This window comes from Mauremys reevesii, unplaced genomic scaffold (genome assembly GCF_016161935.1).
Source record: "Mauremys reevesii isolate NIE-2019 unplaced genomic scaffold, ASM1616193v1 Contig22, whole genome shotgun sequence".
Taxonomy (NCBI): Eukaryota; Metazoa; Chordata; order Testudines; family Geoemydidae; genus Mauremys; species Mauremys reevesii.
Window position 1 is genome coordinate 461,210 of NW_024100832.1, and position 15,532 is coordinate 476,741.

Here is a 15,532-nt window from a genome sequence, read left to right on the forward strand (position 1 = left end):
ATGTTGTTTGTTAGCACTTCTCACAACAGACTCACTCTGTAGCAAGTCTAAAAAACAACCGAAAAAGCAAAAGAAACAACAAGAAAAAAGACAAGAACGTGCAGAGCTCCTTGTGTTTCTATTCTGTTTAGGCCCAGTAAAGAATAGAGACAGCTGTGCATTATTAGAATCATAGAATCTCAGGGTTGGAAGGGACCTCAGGAGGTATCTAGTCCAACCCCCTGCTCAAAGCATTTTTAATATTGAGTCTGCAAAAACCCTACATAAATAAATGACAATGATCTGGACGTGTGTCTGTGCATATTGATTTGTTTTTCCAAAAGTTAATTAAGTATTTTAGGGAAAATTGTGAGAGCGGCCGCCAGCGAGGGTTGGTGGCTGCACTCTGAGGGTTGTGAGAACCCTGCTCTAGAAAAGCAGCTGGCGGGACAGGCACCAGGCCCTGTTACACGGCTCCCACCCTATTGTCTTCGGTGGGGCTGGACAGCAGCCAACGAGGCAGACCTGGCGCAGCATCTGGCTTGGGCCTGTTTCTACTTGGTTTGACCTGTGGAAATGCGGAGCGATGTCACGGCGGTCAGTGGGGTTACTCCATGCTTGGCGCCCTGTGCTGCTCCCGTTCAAGTCTGTCAGAGTTCCACCATTGACTTTAGCATTAGATCCCCGTCCTTTAGTGTGAGAGCAGAACTTGGCCCGAGGGGCGAGATGTCTATGGTGCCCTTATTGACTATGTAAATTGTGCCATTTCGGGGTGATCTGGTGCTGGGGAAGAGAGAGTCTGGATAAGGAACAGTCACTCTGGTCATCTGGGTTTCCACAGTGCAACTTCCTGCTCCCAGGCGAGTAGGAGAACTCCCCCTAAATGTTTAAAATCTGTGAACCCAACCCAAATATCTTCCAAAACTGCTCCCAGCTCCCGTCGGCCATTTGTGAACGAGCCCTTAGGTGGGTTGAAATCCCCTCCTTTCTATGGGATGAGTTGCAGGGCGGGGGGAAATTTTCATGAAGCCTTTTATAGGGACTAAATGCCATCTAGGACTCTGAAATAACCTTAACGTGGCCCATAGAGTGCGACCCTTCCTTCTGATTTGTCATGGCACAAGCTGAACTGCTCCTTACTACTGTGCAGGCTTCATGAGCCATGGGAGCAAGGGGCAGGCTGGGGTAGGTGCGACCGCGTGGTGCTGCCGGCTGGGAGAGCAGCCTGAGGCAGAAGCCTCCAGCTCGCATGATATTCCAGGCAGGACTGAATCTCCATCAGACGAAACTTAAAGAAGAGAATGACCTGGAGTCACTCCCATTCGGTGCTCTCTGAGGAGGACAGCCATGTCTGTCCAGGCACCCCTGATCGACCTCACTGAGGTCTGCCAGCTGAGTGGGGCTGAGCGGGACCCCGGCTGGCAGGAGCCAGCGGACAGAGCCCCAGACTAGCAGCAGGCTGAGCCGGCTCCACTCAGCCCGCTGCCTGCCTGGGGTTCAGATCATCCAGGCAGGCAGCGGGCTGAGCGGGTCTGGCGGACAGGACCCCGGAAAAAAGGCACGAAACAATTGCCGTTGCTTTCACGGAAGGAAGGAGGGAGGGAGGGAGGCCTGACGACATGTACCCAAAACCATTCACGACAAAGTTTTTGCCCCATCAGGCATTGGGAGCTTAACCCAGAATTCCAATGGGCAGCGGAGACTGTGGGAACTGAGGGATAGCTACCCCTAGTGCACCCCTCTGTAAGTCGATGCTAGCCGCGGTAGTGAGGACGCACTCTGCCGACTTAATGCACTTAGTGTGGACATACGCAATAGACTGTATAAAATCGAATTCTAAAAAATCAACTTCTATAAAATTGACCTAATTTTGTAGTGTAAACATACCCTGAGTTTCTACTGTACTTATCGCTGTTGTTGGGTTTTGGTTACTTTCTCTGAAGTATGGACCTTGACTATACCTTGCCCAAGAAATTTGGACTTTGACAAAAAATAATTGACTACCCCACCCTAGATTTTACATAAAGCTCCTTCAGAATATGTTTGATGCATCACGTGTAACTGGATCACACCCTGTGATTCTCAGAGACCCAGCAGGCCCCAATGGAAAGTTTTTAAATCAAAGAGCTCTCGAGCATATTAGGGATGTAAATTGCATTAAGAAAGTAAACGTTCAAACCATTAAAATTGTATCGGGTAAATGTTTAATTGTTAACGATTCACAATCTACCCCACATATATATTATCTTTGTCAAGTGTCTTTACTAACAACAAAAACAGTCGTATGTGTAAAACCCACTCTTTTGTTTAACTTTTTACATCATATCCCTGAGCCACCCTAAAACACAAAAAGTCCCATTAGAATTTCAACTCTCCTGCTGATTTTTGTTTACATGCTCTGGTGTTGGTCTTGTGTGCAGCCGATTAACGGGAAGGCCAGCATTGGAAAACACACATTCTGCAGGCACAGACAATCCTGGAATGCACGGGCAATTCTTTGCCAGTTTTCCCAGCCTTGGAAAACGCTGTGCATTGACCTTCCACCACTCCAATGGACTGCATTCCAATGAAGGACAAGGCTCCCTCGGCCCGTGCCGCTTCCTGCAGCCCCCATTGGCCTGGAGTGGAGAACTGCAGCCAGTGGGAGCTGCAATTGGTCGAACCTGCGGACGCGGCAGGTAAACAAATCTGCCCGGCCCGCCAGGGGGCTTACCCTGGTGTGCCGTGTGCCAAAGGTTGCTGATCCCTGATCTAAAGGTTCCTTCTGTTCTTGGAATCTGTGAAGGAATCTGTAGTGGATGTGGCAGTGTGGTTAGATGTTTGGCTGCGTGTATGTTTTCTCCCTGTGTGCTGCCCCAGCCCTGTGCAGACAGCCAGCACAGCAGACCTTGAGCAAACCGCCCAATTACCACAAGATCAGTTAAGGGACGAAGGCACCAGGCCAGGTTTATTGTCGACAGAGCATGGTAATAGCACCTGTCAGACTCTACGAGGATATTAAGACACGTATGCCGGGACACTGAACACAGCTCAGTGAGCGGTAGGACTTTCTATTCCCCCTCAGCTGGACAAAGATGCTCCCTCTGAGATCCATCTTTATACTGATACAAACAAGTTAGTACAGCCCCTCTGTTATTGTTAGTTACTGCCCCCTGACGTCGCTAGTTATTACCCAGCACCTTGTACATGTTGGTTCAATTAAAACCTCTCTATTACTCACTGTCATCCTGACCTCATCTTTGGGAGGGGTCAGTGTGTTCCTGTTCTCCTTGGGGAATGTGTCTGTACCATCCTTGACATCAGGATGTTCTGGTACCACTTGATATCGGAGGGTGTTTGCGTGAGTGCTCTGTGCCTAGCACTTCTTAGGAATGTGTGTGTTTCTGCAGTATCAGCCCTGTTCTTGCCAAATCCTATGAACTTGTGAGCAGGCAGAGCCTGACGTCTGCTCACAGCCTGACTTTTGCCGACTTTGCTTTATATCAGCAAAGCTTGCCCACTGCTTCAGCTCAGGCCTCACACCAGAAAAAAGCTGGTGAATGAATACAACTCCACTGTATTTGTTGTGAGCAGGTGGGATGGAGACATTGGGAAATGATTCCAGAACCCACAGTTGTCCTTGTCATGTGGACAAGGGCCTGAGATTTCCCCACTTGGTATCTTTTGTTTTGTGTTTTACACTGAGTATTGTATTTCTTTCTTTCAATGGCTATTCCCAGCTAATCTGTAGATCGTAAGAACTAATGATTTCTCTGTCCTTTCTGTTAATTTTTGCATGATCGCCGTTCTCTGCAATTATACTGCTGCACCCCCCTGTGGTGGAAGACTGAAGCTATTTCGTACTTTCTTTATCCACACAGAAATGGATAGTATTACTGCCGTTGGATCCTGAAATGTGAGAAACCTAAATCATCCAGTCAAATGAAACAAGATTATCATTGTCCACTAGGGGGTTTCTTGCATTGTCTCCTGAAACTGCAGGCACCAGATATTTCTGGAGCCGGCATCCCAGACTAGACAGACCCCGGGTTTGATCTTAAGTCTTTTGTAAAGATAAATGGCTGTTGTTATAGGTGCAGCTGGTAGCGCTGCCTGTAGCAGTCAATAGGTGGACCATGGGCCAAATCCACATCGCCAGACGCTTTTGAATGGAGCCCGGAATCTTTATTTACTTGTTATTTTATTTTATTATTTTCTCTGGCGTCTGGGCCTTGACTGTACCTTGACCAAGAAATTTGGACCTTGGCAAAAAATAGACTTCCCTGACCTATAGTACAGTTCGCCTAACACTGTCCATTATTGGGCTCTGGGTTCAGTTGCTTGGAGCTTAGCCAGACTTTAACCATGGGGCCTGACATTTTCCATGCCAGGTCGTTTGCCTCAGGCTGAACAACTGGGGAAAGTTTCAGATGAGACAGTTCCGCCATCTCCAAGAATGAGATTAGGGGAAAGGACAGTTTTGCCCATGTTAAAATATTCGTATAACCTTTTCATTGAGAAGCTCTACTGCTCTACTGCCTTCATACTTTGGAGCAGGGACTTGAAATTTGGCACAGGATGTGCCTCCTGCTGTTCCCTTGAAAAACCATCCAGACTTTCTAGAACAGGGGAGAAAGAAATGGCCTGACTGGGATATAGAGGAGACAGAACACCTTAATTTTGGCATTTCCTGACTTCAGTGCTTGACTTTGCAACCTTAAATGTTCTTTTAACAGTTTGTTTTTAATGTAACTTTATATCTATTCTTGGGCCACGGACTTGTGTTGCCTGGGAAGTTTGAGGTACAATCTATTTGGCACTGTATGTCAGATGAGAGCTGTTCCCCCCTGTATGTTTGTGGTTTGTTTCTCTTGGCCTGACTTTTCATAAAAGGAAAACGTAAAAAAGCTTTAAATGACTGGCTGACCCAGTGAGCGTTGTTTATTTCACAGGCTGACCATTAACATCCTTCAGCCTTTTTTTTTCTATGGGAAGAGTCTTAAATAAAGTTTGTTCCTAAAACCACTACTGTTATTTGCTGAGAGCAAACGGGGTGGCTCTCGCTTGAGTTCAGTACAGAAGGGGAGCCAAGCATCAAGGAGTTTACAATCGAAGGCCCCAGTCCAGCAGTTCTACCTGCACAGGTGCATCAGCTCATAGGACTGGGGAATACGTTAGACGGGAATAGACTATACAGGAGTAACTGGGTGAAATTCTCTGGCCTGGGCCATGCAGGTGAGACAACATGTTCTAATAGTCCCTTCTGGCCTTAAAATCAGGCACTTCCCACCTGTACATTACACATCAGTAGCAAAGCAGGGCACCCATGCTTACGTTTCATGTACATTCCTGGGTTAGTTATATATTTAGTAGCAATGATGTGGCCCACATACCCCCTCCCTTTCTTCTCGGCTCATACAAAGCTGTGGAGAAGGCAGCAGTGGACTGACAGGAGTTAGCATACATGAGCGAGACGTCTGGAGGATATGGCTGGGGAGAGGAGAGGGCTGCTGGAGGTAGGGTGACCAGACAGCAAGTGTGAAAAATCGGGACGGGGTGGGGGGCAAAATTGGGACTGTCCCTATAAAATCAGGACATCTGGTCACCGTTGCTGGAGGCCAGGTTGTCCCAGGATCGTTGCTGGGACTCTGCTCAGCTGCTCAGTGCACACTGCCAGCTGTGCAGTGTTGTGGGCTCAGGATCAGCCAGGATGGGTCTGTTTTTTGTTTTTAGTCTCAGAGGTGGCAACCCCAGCATGTGCTTCCCTATTGTTGCCGGCCCAAAGGGCCCGAGGAGAGCAACAGCAGGGTTCGTTGCCCGGTGTGCGTCGCACTAATTAACACACCAGGGTGGAGAAGCAAACCAAGTTTATTTGAGCTCAAATAAGGTGCCAGGGAGAAAAGCATTCTCAGATCCTGCACTCCCGTGCGCAGGCGGGGTCCCAGTATTTATACCTTAAGCTGTCTGTGTAAGCCTTTTGTTTTGTTTTCCCCCTCACCCCTCCTTTCCCAACAGCAGTTACTTTAAACATTACATTTCAGCGTGTTAGAAAAGTTCCCATTCGCATGCTTATCTTTGGCCTTGTCGGCCCAGGCGTATGTAGACTTTCCCCCTTTCTATCACTACCGCTTTTGCTAGTTTGAGTGAAGCTACAGCTGCTAGCTGTTTGCTAGAAAAGCTGACTGTTACACATTGTGCTTGCTATTTATTAGCATCTTAGGCTGGTTAAAGTTTACAGCATGGAAGAACTTTGGTTCACTCAGGCCCAGAGTCACAACTTTGGTTTACTTAGGCCTAGGGACACCAACACTATGACAGGGCAAGCGGCCTAGCAGGAGCCTGAGCCCAGCACAGCAGGGACTGACTTTGTGTTCAGCTTATTCAGCACTTGGCACAACGGGCTCCTGCTCCAAGGTGCTGCAGTCATGATAGAGCCCTGATCCGCGACTCTCTCAGTGCGAGGTGGGGCTGGGCGTTTCCCTCCCTGTGGGAAAGGGAAGTGACATGGGAAGGAGGCAGACCACTCCCATGGGGGAAAAGCCCTGAATCCTGTTAGGCCCTAGGATCAATGCAGGATTGTTCCCAAGGCTTGTGTGATGAGGCTTCCCCCACCTTCATGGGGGGAGAGGCCCGCAGAGCGCTCAGCTCACTGCCATGAGCGAGACAACTTTTGCCCTTATGCAAAATGGCCACCATCTCCCATTGTTCTCAATGGGAGTGAAGCCGCAGCTTGCCCTTGGTTAAGATGATTGCCCCTTCTCTTCAGTGCTTGTAACTGGATGTGATGTTTGCCTAAGGTGACCATTTTTTTCAAATTTAAAACCAGGACATTTAAAATAGCTCAGCCAGCATGAGTAATAGTCGCTGGCGTAGAATATAAGTTGAAAAAATATTGCGGAGTATGCTTATCTTTTTTTTTCTTTAAGTGAAAGAATACAATAAAATGTACTTCTTATATTTATATTATATATTATTAAAGTAATTTTGTGGGAAAAAAATTTGATATGGGTAGATTAGTACATAATTGTATACTTAGGATTTTGGGATCCAAGTAATAAAGAAACAAGTGTAGCAGTAAAACAAAATGGTTTTAATAAAAAATGGTACAAAAGTTCTTAATCTACATTCCTAATTTTGCTTCTTATATTTTTGTGACGAGTGGATTGATTTTAATAATAATTCGTTTTCCTGGATGTTTTTATAAAATTCCATGCAAGTTTGGTTAAAATTATATTTAGTAATTAGCAAACATTTCAAAGTTTCAACATGTACTTGAGTTTTATCACTGGACCAGATATTGTTCATCAAAGAAAAAAGACGTTCGGCAGGTGCATTGGTTCCTGGTAAACAGAGACAATATTCTACCAATTTGCCAATATTTTTGTAGGAAACATCATTTTCACTGAAGGCTTTGAATATTTCAATCCATCTGTTCGATAGTGGTACAGAATTTTGTCTCCAGTGAGTAATTTTTTCATCTGTAATGTAGCGCAGGACAAAGCAGGTTTCATCAAACAGTTCATCTTCTACTAAATTGATTTCAGAAAAATACTGAAGAATGTAATCACTGCAAACTTGAATGTTGTCATGGGTGAGTTTAGTGTTTAACAAAACCCAATTGAATTTTTCGGTATGCTTAATAGGTCCTTCCCATTCCTCTAGATATTGAATACATGTGTCATAAAATTCTATCACTTTTTCTTTGAAAATAGCAGGTTTTAATATGCCTTCTTCCTCAAGCTGCTTCAAATTTTGCCGCACCTGTAACAGCAAGAAAACGTTTGCTTTTCTGTCAGCTAATTTTGTTTTTAAGTCACTGTAAATATTGCTAGTTTCTATAATAGAAATCTCCTGTCCTTCTATTTTCAAAATAGCATTGTGGAACATTGATGACACGTTATGCAAAAAGTAAAGCCAAGACTCTGTCTCTGAATTATCAAAATAATTTGTGATAATTGTGGGGCTCTTCTCGTTTGAGGCAAAATATGATTTTAAGGCAGGATATATTTGTAGGACGCGCTCAATCGCGGGTCGTAATGCCAACCATCATGTGACACTGTATCCCAAGACTTTCTTATATTCGATGTCCACGAATTCACAAAATTCTTTCAATTCATTAACGCGCACTGTGTATATATAAAAGTATAAATAAATCTTGGTGATGAAAGTTTGCACATCAATTGGTACAGTTGGCTGCAGTTTGTATAGCATTGTTCAAAATATGAGCGGCACAACCAATTCCCACAAGCTCTCTTCCACCCAAATTTGATTTCAGCTTGGTAAAAATGTTATTTTTCCCACTTCTTCGCATACCTCCAAAGTTAGTATTGGTGTTGTCAGCACAAAATCCAAGTACCTTGGTATCTAAACGATACTTTTTTAACACTTCCAAAATATAATCAGTAACTATGTCAGCTGTTTCGCCTGGCAGATCTCTTACTTCCAAAATTTTGACGTGTATTCCAGACTGGTATGAAAAATATCTTCTTATTATGGGAATCAATTTTACTTCCTTGTGGTTTGATGCATCCGAATAAATAGAAATAAAATGTGCAGCATCTAAATCCTCTTCCAATAACTGTTTCGCATAAGGCACCAGCACATCGGTAACTATTGCCTCGCATTTTGTTCTAGAACATGTAAACCTGGCATCAAAACATGTTTTAATCAGTTTGCAGGTACAATCCATTGATCGGAATGAGTGATTATGCATTACTGTGTGGTACGCCCATAAACCTCAGCTGCAGCTAGTTTTCTTTCAGCATCTTCAATTTGTTTTTTCTTAAAATATGATGTCACACTTGTACTTGCAATTGCTGCAGACACAGCCCGTTTATGTTTGACTGTTTGTATGTGGTTTTCAATGTCGGTTTTTCCACTGTTTGCAATAGAAAATATACTTCTGCATTTTACACATTCCACCTCACTATTGTCATTATTAGTACTTGCTTTGATGAATGTATATTTCGATTTTAACTCGTCATTGAAGATGCACTTTCATCGTTTTGGCGCCATGGGTGTCCAAAAATAAACAATTATTACAAACTTCGTCGGATGTCGGTCTTGGTTCGAGGGGGCGAAGTCACCGGTCCAGGATCGAGGGGGGCGAAGACGCCGGTCCTGGTCCAAAGGGGCGAAGGCGTCGATCCTGGTTCAAGGGGGCGAAGTCATCGGGTCCTGGCGAAGCAGCGAGGTGCGCCGTGAAAACGGCGGAGCGAAAAGCTCGAGTAACCGAGAGAGCGCGGAGCTCTGAGGGCCAGTGTCACGGTCCGAAGATGCTAGATCACTGGTGCCTGTCCTGTGCTGCGGAGGGCCTTTTATAGTCCGAAGCTAACAGCGAATTGGTCGATTTTGGCGGGCTCTGTGTGATGACGTCATCATCGAGTTCCCACGGTCGGGCTGTATGTAATGCGCCGGAGTATTATCGAAGAGTCGCCGCGGCCACAATATAGTGAGAGTGCGTGTGCTGAATGCTGAGTATTGCCGAGATCCAACGACGAGAACCGTCGTGTAAAATAAAACTAAAACTAGGATAAATTAATAAAATTGATTTAGGCTGGTTTATCAAGGATTGATTTGATGTACTCAGTCTTTTGATAAATTAATAATTTTTGATTTTGTAGTCCTAAACTGTACTGGTTACATCTCACGACTAACCAGACCAATGTCCAAAAAACCAGTACGTATGGTCACTTTAATCTGAAGTGATATAACTGCAGGCTAGTAGTATAAGGGCCCTACCATCAATCAAACCCTAACCCTGCTCCTTGACCCCTTAACCTGTCCCTTGACCCCTTAAACACCACCTTCCTGTCACCAGAAGTCCTGCCCCAGAGGATATTACTTCTGGGGTCAAGGTAGCCACATGACCAGAAGCAAGTATGCCATGTGACCCCTCTAAGAATTCCGTCCACTGCCCTCTACCCATCAGGATGGGTTTTGTCCCATTAGCAGTGCCCTGAGAGGAGATTTGACCAATCAGGGTGAGTTGCGGGGTGGGGTGAGCCGTCCGTAAGTGGGTCATGTGACCTCTCTAAGAACTTCTCCCACCATCCTCTATCAATCAGGAAGGGTTTCAGCCGCTGGGGACCACCCTGAGAGGAGATTAGACCAATCAAGGCAAGTTCTGGGGTGGAGTGAGCCATCTGGAAGTGGGTTGTGTGACCCCTCTAAGAACTCCACCTACTTCCCTCTACCAATCAGGATGGGGTTCACCCCGATAGGACCGCCCTCAGAGGAGATTTGACCAATCAGAGTGAGTGCTGGGGTGGGGTGACCTGTTCGGAAGTAGGTCATGTGGCCCCTCTAAGAACTCCTCCCAACGCCCTCTGCCAATCAGAGAGCAGCACCATTACCCCATAAGTCCCAGCTCTGGGCAGAGGAGGCCATCTCTGACCAAGGACACGTGTTTTAGAAATTGTGGAAAGGCTGCTGAGAGGAAACATGGACTCTTTTACCACCCCCATGAGAACTTTGGACTTTGTTTTAGCTCCGAGCACCTTTGGACTTGTGTGGAGAAAGTGCTACCTCAGTGACAGTTCCAAGGAGGACCCTTTGACTCAACCGTTGATGGATACGTTGGTATCCGACCCCAAAACCCTTGTTAGGCATCCCGATTAGTGTGAAGGCCTCTCATTGTTCACCCCCCTCAAGGTGGAAGGCGATCATGGCTTGGGGAAGTCACCAGCAGACAAGGTGAATGGAAAAGACATCGCTCGGTTAAATGAATAATTAAGAAACGACGGTTGAGGATGGGGTGTAATCAGTGATGAGCTGCCAAAATCTTAGGAACCGGTTCCCTACTGGGTCTTCGGCGGCACGGTAGGGAACCGCCCAGTGAGTACACCCCCCACCCACGTCCTGCCCCCCCTCAGAAACCACAACCCATAACCCCCCCTGCCCTGCTCCTTGTCCCCTGACCACTCCTTCCCAAGACCCCCAACCCTAACTCCCCCCCAGGACCCCACCCCCTGCCAAACTTGCCCGCTCCCTGTCCCCTGACTGCCCCGACTCCATCCACCACCATCCCAACAGACCCCAGGAACTCCCACGTGGCGCCTACCCAACCCCCCCTTCCCCATCCCCTGTCTGCCCCCCCCAGAACCTCTGCCCGATCCAACCCCTCCTCCCCCGCCCCAGTCCCGGCCCTGGCCCTGGCCTCTTACCCCTGCCGGGGTCGGGGCCAGGGTCGGAGCCGCGCCGTGCAGCCGGAGTTGGGGCTGGGGCCGGGCAGTGGCTGGAGCAGGGCCGGGCGGCGCCTGGAGTCCTCATCGTGCCCCACCCTGCCCCAGCTCACCTGCAGGAAGCTTCCCCCCGGCTTCTCCTCCCACCGCGCCGCCCCGGCCAGACCCGGCAGGAACCGTGCCGCCCGGCCGGACCCGGGCAGGAACCGCGCCGCCCAGCCTGACCCAGGACCGCCCAGGGAATTCAGGGGGCCTGGGTCAAAGAAATTTTGGGGGCCCCTTCTATAAAAGCATTGCAATACTATATTCTCCTGGGGGCCCTTGCGGGGCCCATGGCAAATTGCCCCACTTGCTCCCCCCCACGGGCGGCCCTGGGAAAAATAAACCTTCCGCATTTCGGCACAAACCCAGTTTGGAGAAAACTTCTTTACAAGGTATCACTGGTTCTCAGCATCAGCTAGTGCTAAAAGGCACTAAAGCTCATTAAAAGGGTTGGACAAATATTTTCCATCAAAACTTTTTCTGGATCGAAAACTAGGGGTTTTTAAAAAGCAGAAAAAAATCACAGACAGTGTCTGCTTTCCTTCAAAATTTGTTGTGGTTTTTTTAATTGAAAAGCTGAAATTAGTCTGCCAAAACCTGAATATGGTTTGGGGTTTCAGAAGTGTGTGGCCAAATATTTGCTGCTTGCTGTATTTGATTGTTTAAAGAAACAATAAAAAAATTCTGCTTAAAAAAAAATCCAAAACTTTTGAACCACCTAAGCTTGTAACCAAACACCTGAGCCCATCCAGGCAGAGATTTTTCCAGGTTTTTTATACTCTGCTGGCTTCCTTGACTCATATCTGTCTCCATAACTTTGGGTTCATTTAGGTTAGAACATAAGAACAGCCATACTGGGTCAAACCAAAGGCCATCCTGCCCAGTATCCTGTCTACTGACAATGGCCAATGCCACATGCCCCAGAGGGAGTGAACCTATCAGGTAATGATCAAGTGATCTCGCTCCTGCCATCCATCTCCACTCTCTGAGAAAAAGAGGCTAGGGGCACCATTCCTTACCCAGCCTGGCTAATAGCCATTAATGGACTTAATCTCCATGCATTTATCTGTTTCCTAGAGACTGGCTCCATGGGGTCCCTCACAAACTGGAGATGGTTACTGTGGGTTTGTCTTTAGTAGAGCTTATGTACATACTCCACGAACTGAGCATTTGAGCTTGTTCCAGAATCTGGGATGAGCCAATGTTGTCAAAACTGAAATGCTCAAAATAGCACATGCATGTGAATGGACACAGGGTGCTAAAATTAAATTCATCCAGGGGTTCTCAAACTGGAGGTCAGGACCCCTCAGGGGTCACAAGGTTATTACTGGGAGTCGTGAGCTGTCAGCCTCCACCTCAAACCCTGCTTTGCCTCCAGCATTTATAATAGTGTTAAATATATAAAAAAGTGTTTTCAATTTATAAGGGCGGGGGGCGCATCAGAGGTTTGCTATGTGAAAGGGTCACCAGGACAAAAGTTTGAGAACCACTGAATTAACCCCTCTGGAGCCTCAGGGAATGCAGGGGAGGGGGGTCCCCCTTGGTAGGGTTGGGAAGGCTATTGCTCTTCTCATGTGATCCTTCCCCCCAGTGACTAATTTGAAATGAAGCTCCCCTCCCCTGACATGAATCTGCCTATGGCACTGAATTCAATGTAGACTAGAATTTGGCATTAGAGAAGTGAAAGGGATGGGAGCCCTAATGGAAAAGCTAACAGCTCGGCTCTTCTGCAAGCCTCAAACTGCTGAATGAGCTGTAGGGTGGGGAAGGCTGTGCCTCCCAAACAGCCTGGCCCTGCCCCCTATCCGACCCCCACCCACTTCCTGCCCCCCGACTGCCCACCCCCCCTCAGAATCCCTGACCCATCCTGCTCCTTGTCCCCTCACCGTCCCCCAGAGACCCCGCCCCAACCACCACCCCGGGACCCCACCCCTGCACCCTGTCTGCCCCAATCCCTATCCACCCCCCCCCGACAGAACGCCCACAAGCCAACCCCCCCCTTCCCTGCCCCCGACCACTCCCCAACCTCCGCCCCCTCCCTGTGCCCTGACTGTCCCCAGGACTCCCTGCCCCTTAGCCAACTCCCGCCCCCGGCCCCAGCCTCTTACCCCCGGCTCCCTCCTCACCCGGAGCCTCAGCGACTCGCTGAAGAACTGCAGCGTGTCTCCGTCGGGGCCTGAGCCCCACCCCACTCCGAGCCGCGTGGTGAGGGAGCGGGGCTGCGAGCTCCACGCCGAGCGGAGGGAGCTGAGCTCAGTCTGGAGCTCGCAGCCCCGCCCCCTCCCCACGCGGCTCTGAGCGGGACAGGGCTCAGGGGCCCCGCTGGAGACAGGGCGCTTGGTGCGCTGAGGCTCCAGGAGAGGGGCGGAGGCGGGAGCCTCAGCTGCTCTCTTGGGGGCCCCTGCGGAGCCCGGGGCCCAGGGCAAATTGCCCCCTTTGCCCCCCCCCTCTGGGCAGCCCTGGCCGGACCCAGCCAGGAACCGCGCCGCCCGGGCCCGGGCAGGAACCGCGCCGCCCAGGCAGGAACCGCGCGGCCCGGGCCCGGGCAGGAACCGCGCCGCCCAGCTGGACCCGGGGACCGGACCCGGGCAGGAGCCGTGCTGCCCGGCCGAGGTCGCAGCTGGACCCTGGGGGCAGGAGCCCAGCCGCCCGACCCCAGAGTCTTGCTACGACCTCCCAAGCGGCGCGCCACCTGGAGCCCTCCTCCCGCTGGCACCCCCGCCTCCCGGCCCCAGCTCACCTGGTGGAAGCGCTGCTTGCTTCTCAGCCCTCCCAGCTTCCCGCGCGAACAGCTGGGGAGGGGGAGGAGAAGCCGGAGGAGCTTCAGCAGAGGAGGCGGAGTGAGGTGAGCTGGGGCTGGGGGAAGGGCAAGGAGCTGCTAGAGCTTTAGTTAAATTTAAAAGCCCTTTTGGAACTAGTTGTCCCTCCAGGAACAACCGGTTCTAAAGGGGGCTTCTAAATTTAACAACCGGTTCGCGCGATCCGGTGCGAACCGGCTGCAGCTCACCACTGGGTGTAATGGGGCTAGGAACCAGGGATTGCATAAATTAACAACAAGCAGTAGGGTGCTTACACTGTTCTTTACTGAAAATCTCTCAACAGTTCGACGATGCCTTTCTAGAGGCCTCTGAGTACTTACACATCGGTAGCCCTGTGGGAGTAAATATATTGTGCATCAGCTGTTTTTGCTCGTGCCTGAGACACAGATCTCAAGAGGAAAATCTGGAAAAGGACAAATGGAAGAATGAACTGTAGTAAGATGAGGCCTGAGGCCTGATCTGAAGTAAGAGTCAAGATGTTGCTAAGCAAATTTAGGCTGTGAGCCAGAGGCAGGCCCTGCTCGCAGAAATTGGCAAAAAGAGGGCTGCTAGAAGAGGAAGGGTTTCAGCTGCTGTGTACGGATGTGGTCTCCTCACCTCAAAAAAGATATTCTAGCACTAGAAAAGGTTCAGAAAAGGGCAACTAAAATGATCAGGGGTTTGGAGAGGGTCCCATAGGAGGAGAGATTAAAGAGACTAGGACTCTTCAGCTTGGAAAAGAGGAGACTAAGGGGGGATATGATAGAGGTCTATAAAATCATGAGTGATGTTGAGAAAGTGGATAAGGGAAAGTTATTTACTTATTCCCATAATACACGAACTAGGGGGTCACCAAAAGAAATTAATAGGCAGCAGGTTTAAAACAAATAAAAGGAAGTTCTTCACGCAGCGCACAGTCAACTTGTGGAACTCCTTGCCTGAGGAGGTTGTGAAGGCTAAGACTATAACAGCGTTTAAAAGAGAACTGGATGAATTCATAGAGGTTAAGTCCATTAATGGCTATTAGCCAGGATGGGGTAAGGAATGGTGTCCCTAGCCTCTGTTTGTCAGAGGGTGGAGATGGACGGCAGGAGAGAGATCACTTGATCATTGCCTGTTAGGTTCACTCCCTCTGGGGCACCTGGCATTGGCCACTGTCGGGAGACAGGACACGGGGCTGGATGGACCTTTGGTCTGACCCGGTAGGGCCGTTCTTATGTTCTTAGGAACGTATGCCAAGACAGCACCAGAACAGCTGGGTACGAACACATCCCACACAGATAACAAGGAACAGGCAGACCCAGCCTAATGACAGTATAAAAGCACAATATGATGAATAGACAATATGGAAGGATAATATGATGGACAGATTTGTTCGAAACGACCTGGGCCAGGAGAAAGGCAGTAATGCGCAAAGGGGCTGCACCTCAATGTGTCAGGAGCGATGAGTAATCTGTTCTGCACCTGTGTATAAGAATACGTACCGGAGAGCACATCTTTGTCCGGCCTAGGGTGCAGTGGAAAGCCCCACCACTGACTGAGCTGTGTCCA

General features: G+C 48.8%; 1 protein-coding gene across 2 annotated transcripts in view; it reads left to right on the forward strand.

The window, feature by feature from the left end:
* LOC120393540 (gastrula zinc finger protein XlCGF52.1-like) overlaps window positions 1–15,532 on the forward strand; it is a 159,241-nt gene that overhangs the window by 99,280 nt on the left and 44,429 nt on the right. The gene's annotated exons all lie outside the window — the stretch shown is intronic.